A 6,468-nucleotide genomic window follows, 5' to 3' on the forward strand; every position below is an offset into this window, starting at 1 on the left:
CTAAGAAAAGCATCGGCTTTGTCTGTGCCGCAAGCACCTTTAGAGGCGCTTATTAAGTGCGTCGGTAAAGATGAAATAATAGCGCAGCCAAACTTGACGCGGTTTATAGTGTGATTCAGCGGCGCTTTCTTGCGCCTTTACTTGCGAACTACATTTTTTGTACAGCTCTTTCAGAGTCATGCTTAATTATCTTTTAATATAAGCATACACTTCAATTAATCCTTAAGCAACATGCTCTTAACATCACCAGAACTTAGAAATAAACAACTTTTATGCCATCAAGATACCAAATGTGGGCTAAGTACACATTCACCATTTTGTCAATCTTCTGACGTATTAATTCAATTCAATATAAAACAAATATAATCATTACAAATTCCAATTTGTTGGAAACATATTCCAACACAATTCATACATTAAAACAGAATGTGAATAGAAACTCTGCTACAAGAAATATAGATGGGGGTACTAAATTGTACAGTTCGCTTGACCCCTCCCTCAAAGATAACTTGCGTTTAACACAATGGTCAGTTAAATAACATGTTTCCTTCATCACTTGAGTTGTTAATTTTGTTCTTGTCTTGTAAACTTTAACCTGAAATAACAAGTAAAGAGAAACATCCGTACATCAAAACTTTTCAAACTTGTTATTTACATGTTAAAAAAACATGAAATATCAGAATCCGAGAAGACATGTAATATTTTTTGTATTCTCATAACAAAAAAAATTCTGAAAGAGTAGCTGTAATATAGAAGTCAAGTAGAAGAGAGGTACAACCTGTCAAAAAAGGCTTTGTTGGTGAAGTAATGAAATTTGAAGCAAGTATTCTGTGTATGGTGTCAACTGACAACTGTGAAGCTTCTCTCATATTATCATCCTGCAAATTATGAATAAGAAATGCTCAAGTTACAATTTGCCATAGTTAATGAATCTAACTTATACGGGTACAACATTTTTAAGCATATACAGTATCTTCATGTATATGCGTGGCTACTCAACTCGATAATTTCATTCTCATGCTAATAGAAAGAGACAGCCAGGCACAAAAAAGGGCAGCTAAATCAAAGTAAAACTAAATTTAAAATGCTCAATTTAAACAAGAACAAGAAGGCTTCTTGTCCCAATAAGTAGCATAGAGTACATTAAACAAACAAGAATATAGATTATTGACCAAAAGAAAACTTAAAACTGCCCATTCAGACCAAAAGAGCACTTAAACATCACATTGCTGCACACTAATCAACCTAAACACCAATTTACCAAGGTCTAAACTAAAAACTAAGAGAGGAAATGGATAATATATTAGATGTACCTTCAAATCACCATCCTTATTCATAACAAACTGATTCAAAACTTTTAATCATTGCGCAATATTTTCCTGATTGAAATAATATTAGCAAGCAAAAGACTAAGTAGTGACTGATTCATCGTCGTCATTTGACGCACTGCTGCTGTCACAATTCCTAGCCATGTTAATAGACAAACACAAATGTCTCAAATACATCCTGAAATAATAAGACAAAAAAGGCAAAACTTCTTGAGTTTATAATACTTGGTGTATTCACTTAGAAACACTAGATATGAACAGCAGAATAAATGATTGTAGTTGAACAAATTAATCAATGAAAGCCTAGGTATCCCCAATTATATGCTTAAATTAACTGAACATCTATCTGCAGATAAATGAATTGATCAATGAAACCCTAGGTATCCCCAATTATATGTGAGTACACAAACGCCTCAATAGTGAGATCAATAATTAGTAAAGCCAACATCAACTATCAGTAAAACAATCGAGTTGTAGATTTTTGTCTCAACAACATTAGACAACCAACCACTTTAGTGAAAAATGAATAAACAACACTATTATCTAGTTTCGCCCAATTTAAATAACCCAAATAAGCAAAGATGATATTAATAAACAATCTTAAACGCATTAGTCATAGTGTGATTCAATTATAGAATACGAACATCAGAAAATTAAACTAATTACATATTGTCCGTAAGTTTCAATTGAAAAACCTAATTATTTTATCGGAGCAAATGGAAAAGAAACAATTGAAAGATTTATCAAAATTTCAGAGGAAAAATCAAAATCACACCTTAAAATGCTATGGCCTCTATGTCAAGGATAACAACTCTTCTTGGCAGCTGTGTACTCAATCTCTTGTCTATGGCCTCCATGAAGTATCTCCGTGAAGATGGCGAGTAGTGGTGGACTTTGGAGGTTTTCCCCCTTTTTTTTTCATTTGTTTAGGGTTACTGTGTGTGTTTGTGAGTTTTAGAGATATTTAAAGCGGCGAAGTAAAAATTTCATTTTTGTCTGGCGCCTAGCCGCCTAATTTATTGAAGCACTATTAGACCACGCTTTTAGAAAGCGCTCAGTAATAGCTCCTCCACGAGCCTCACGCACCAACAACTCTCGAATCGACCCATTAAGAATACATAGTCGATTTCCTTTAAAAAGATAACCATCTTGATCAACATAATACAAACTTGTTGGTCGATAATTTCTTTTGAGAACTCCGGATAAGACTTGTACAGTTCTATGATATGTTCAAAACCAAGAATCCTTGCATCCAATTCAATCAATAATGAATGTCTTCGTAACAAGGCATCAGCTACAATATTATAATTCCTGTCTTGTATTTCGAAGAAAACGTGAATGATTGTAGAAATTCGACCCACTTAGCTTGTCATGGACTTAACTTTTGCTGCACATAAATGTGCTTAAGAGCCTCATGATCAGAGCCTTGCACCATTTAACTTTTCACTGAAATACGCAATATGCCTCTTCTTTACTTTCACTAGCACAGAACCAAATCCAACACCACTCGCATCACACTCGACTTTAAACAACTTGTTAAAATCGGGTAGTGCTAAAACGGGTCCAGAACACAGCTTGCTCTCTACATCTTCAAACGCCTTTCGGGCGTAACTAGTCCACACGAACTCTCCTCTGTTGGTTAGCTCTGTAATTAGAGCCATAATCGAGCTAAAACCCTGGATGAATCGCCTACAGAATGATGCTAAACCATAAACGCTGTGACACCCCCATATACCAAGGAGCCTTAACAAGACCTTCCCTGGCATATAAGGGCGTCACCATCTCGGTTGCCCAAGGACAACAATAATCAAATGTCGATAAAAGAACAATTAAGTTATTTTACAAGTGTTTAACAAAACTAAAGATATACGAAAGATGTAACTCAAAACCACTATCCATTATGTGAACTACTTCAGTCGTGACTCATGGAAGACTCGTCCCGCCAAGCACCCAGCTATCATCCAAATCATAACCTGCTAAGACTGACTGCTCACCATAAGGGATCACGGCAGACACAACAGAAACAAACAACAAGACAAACCACACAAGGTCAGTAACTAAGGAAACAGACATACCACCATAGACACTACGCAAGCACAGTAACACACACACACACACACAATTCCTCCAACCAATCTCCGTCACCGAATGTCCACTGGACCAGCCCTGCCAGTGGGGGACCGCAGCCGTACCTACCAAATCCTCGCTCATCATACCGAGCGATAAACCCATGTCCATTAATGTGCACATCCCCTCCCGTGGCAGGTTCCACGGAGGGCAAACTACGGGCGTGAAGCCACTCCCACAAGTGACTTCACTCAGCCGAGGACGCACCTCGGGAACCAGAGACAAACACACAATCAGCTGTAATACAACAACAACAACGAAACAACACCACACCAACCAACTATCACAATCAGACAACCGCATCGACACTACAACAACCAAACCACATCAAAGACATTCTAGATAAGCAATAGTACTGAGTAGGCGAACCTACCTTTAGCCAACCGCAGCGATTCCATGTCCGACCATAAGATATCAATCAACCACGCAATACACCTACGCCAACAGTACAAACATCTATCACTATCGCTACAACCCTAACTGAAAACAACCACGACAATGATGACGACGATGACATACCTACGCATAGCAATCCGGCGTCAAGACCGCTATCCGACTCAATCAACCTTCCCCATAGCACAAGCATTCTCAAGGGCTCCAATGGGAGGAACTATGGTGAAGGGAAAGAGAAGAGACGACATTTAGGTTTAGAGAAGAGAGGCGGAAATGATTTGCGGTTTCTCAAAACACGGTTTATAAATCCTCGTTGTAAACACGCTACTCGACCGAGTAACTAACGTACTCGATCGAGTGACCCCTACTCGATCGAGCTCCCAAGCTACTCGATCGAGTAGCCTCGACTAGATCGAGTACCCAACGTTCAAAGTTTACCACGTCACAGGTTATTGCTCGTAAGGTTTCCGAATGTCCAGACATGTGCCTAAGGTCGGTCAACGTCAGTCAAAGGGTCCCTAAAAGGACGGGTATTACAAAAGCTTCGCACCTCAGTAGCTGATTTAGGAACTGACCAGGCTTGAATAGCATTGACCTTGGATGGGTCCATACTTACTCCATCTTTGCCTATAATATAACCATGAAAAACAACACTTAAAACCATAAAAGGACATTTTTCGAGCTTACTATACAGTTTCCGTTTTCGTAATACTTCAAATACAGCCTGAGTCAGTGAATAGCAAAGGTAACAAATCCATAAGTACTTTACTAAAATAAACTGTTTAATGGTTTTATTACAATGTTAAGAATAACTAAGTGAATAGTTAATTACAAATCTTGCAGCAGAAAATAACTAAACAAAATATAAATGTGGCCATCTAGACTCCAGTCAGTGACCTCGTGCCATCTCATCCCAAGCATCCAAAACTGCTCCCCAAAACTAACCTGTTATTCAATCTTCTCCCCATTTAACCGGAATTATTAAATGGTTCATTACAGGACGCCATCAATTAAAGTAGGCGTCAATTTTATTTTGATAAAAGAAAATAAACACGTCAACCAATGGTTGGGTAGAGATAAACAGAACAGTAAAGAAAACTCATCCAATCATCTTAGGTAATTGACAGCACACTTATAATATACTCTGACCATACCTGGACTTCATTCACATTAATACTATATAACCACAATCACAGACCAATTAATGGCACCAGCATCACGGACCGATTAACGGCATTCATCATGGACCGATTAACGGCATTCATCATCCCCAGTCCCGAATGTGCACATCCCTCAAATGTGGGTCCTTAAGAGGAGAACTATAAGGCGGTCTCCATGATCAACTGGAGCCAGGATCCACCTTCCCAGATGAATCCCTAGAATATACCACGGAGCCAAAGGCCAGTATCACAGTTTTATTAATCACGGAGCCCAAAGGCCACTACTACTTTCCATCTCAATATACTTATCGATATCATTATTACACGTCCAATCCATTTCACACGAAATAGTATACAGATTTAAATGTGGCAAGACAATTCACAATCCATATAAATAATAGCATTATCATAATAATAATAAGATGCGAGTCGAGTAGGTATCCCTGCCTTTTCAGCAATTCCGAGCTAATGATAACAATCAATTTAGAAAGCTTCTTCAATAAAATCGGCACCTAGATAAATCAACAATGCAAGCATAGTTACTAACTATTCTATTTATAAGACAATAAGGTGATACGTAAATATTTCGTTAAACCCGTCTTAAGTTATTACCCAACACCCCCACGTACGCACCCATGAACCCACGGTTTAACCAATGTTACACAACCCCCAAACACCCACCTTAAACTACCAGCCCATACACGAAAACAACTAACCTCACACACTACTGTGGACCTCCTACTTTACCCAACCCAGCCACGGTGATCACCACCAATGACCACCATCATACGTGATCTAAAAGGCAACCCTAACACCAAAAACAAAACATCCAAAACTCGACTAAGCCTAGTACCCATACGGTTTTCACACCTATAACACAACCACATCCACCACCTAATCGCACAACCACTACACCTATCTAGCCATGGTGAACCGTGGCCCTGACCATCACCAATAACACCACCCAACACAAGCCATGTAACCCTGCACACGACCACAATAACAACTAACAACAACAAACACACTCGCCTAAACTCTTTTACAAACAACCCGTTTTATACACCCAAACACCAGACAAAATGCCACCACTGACCACCACCGTAACCCCCACTGCAACCACCAACAATCCACGACAAAATCAGCCCAAGGCCGCCCCTGGTCAGGTCTCGTACAAATGGTAAACAGCCCCTACCAAGCACGGTTCAACAACCACAATAAACCAACATAAAACCTCGGTCAAACTCCACTTGTTATTATTGTTATTATTATTATTATTATTGTTGTTGTTGTTGTTGTTGTTGTTGTTGTTGTTGTTGTTGTTGTTGTTGTTGTTGTTGTTGTTGTTGTTGTTGTTGTTGTTGTTGTTGTTGTTGTTGTTGTTGTTGTTGTTGTTGTTGTTGTTGTTGTTGTTGTTGTTGTTGTTGTTGTTGTTGTTGTTGTTGTTGTTGTTGTTGTTGTTG

General features: G+C 38.7%; 1 long non-coding RNA gene across 1 annotated transcript; it reads right to left on the minus strand.

Moving 5' to 3' along the window:
* Positions 1–315: 315 nt before the first annotated feature.
* LOC141634201 (uncharacterized) lies at positions 316–2,358 on the minus strand. The gene is made up of 3 exons (XR_012538958.1): positions 2,104–2,358; positions 1,314–1,506; positions 316–878 (listed from the first exon to the last, which is right to left on the minus strand). It is a non-coding gene; the product is annotated as an uncharacterized LOC141634201 (long non-coding RNA).
* Between the last annotated feature and the right edge of the window lie 4,110 nt (positions 2,359–6,468).

The sequence above is a fragment of the Silene latifolia genome, chromosome Y, assembly GCF_048544455.1.
Source record: "Silene latifolia isolate original U9 population chromosome Y, ASM4854445v1, whole genome shotgun sequence".
Classification (NCBI taxonomy): Eukaryota; Viridiplantae; Streptophyta; class Magnoliopsida; order Caryophyllales; family Caryophyllaceae; genus Silene; species Silene latifolia.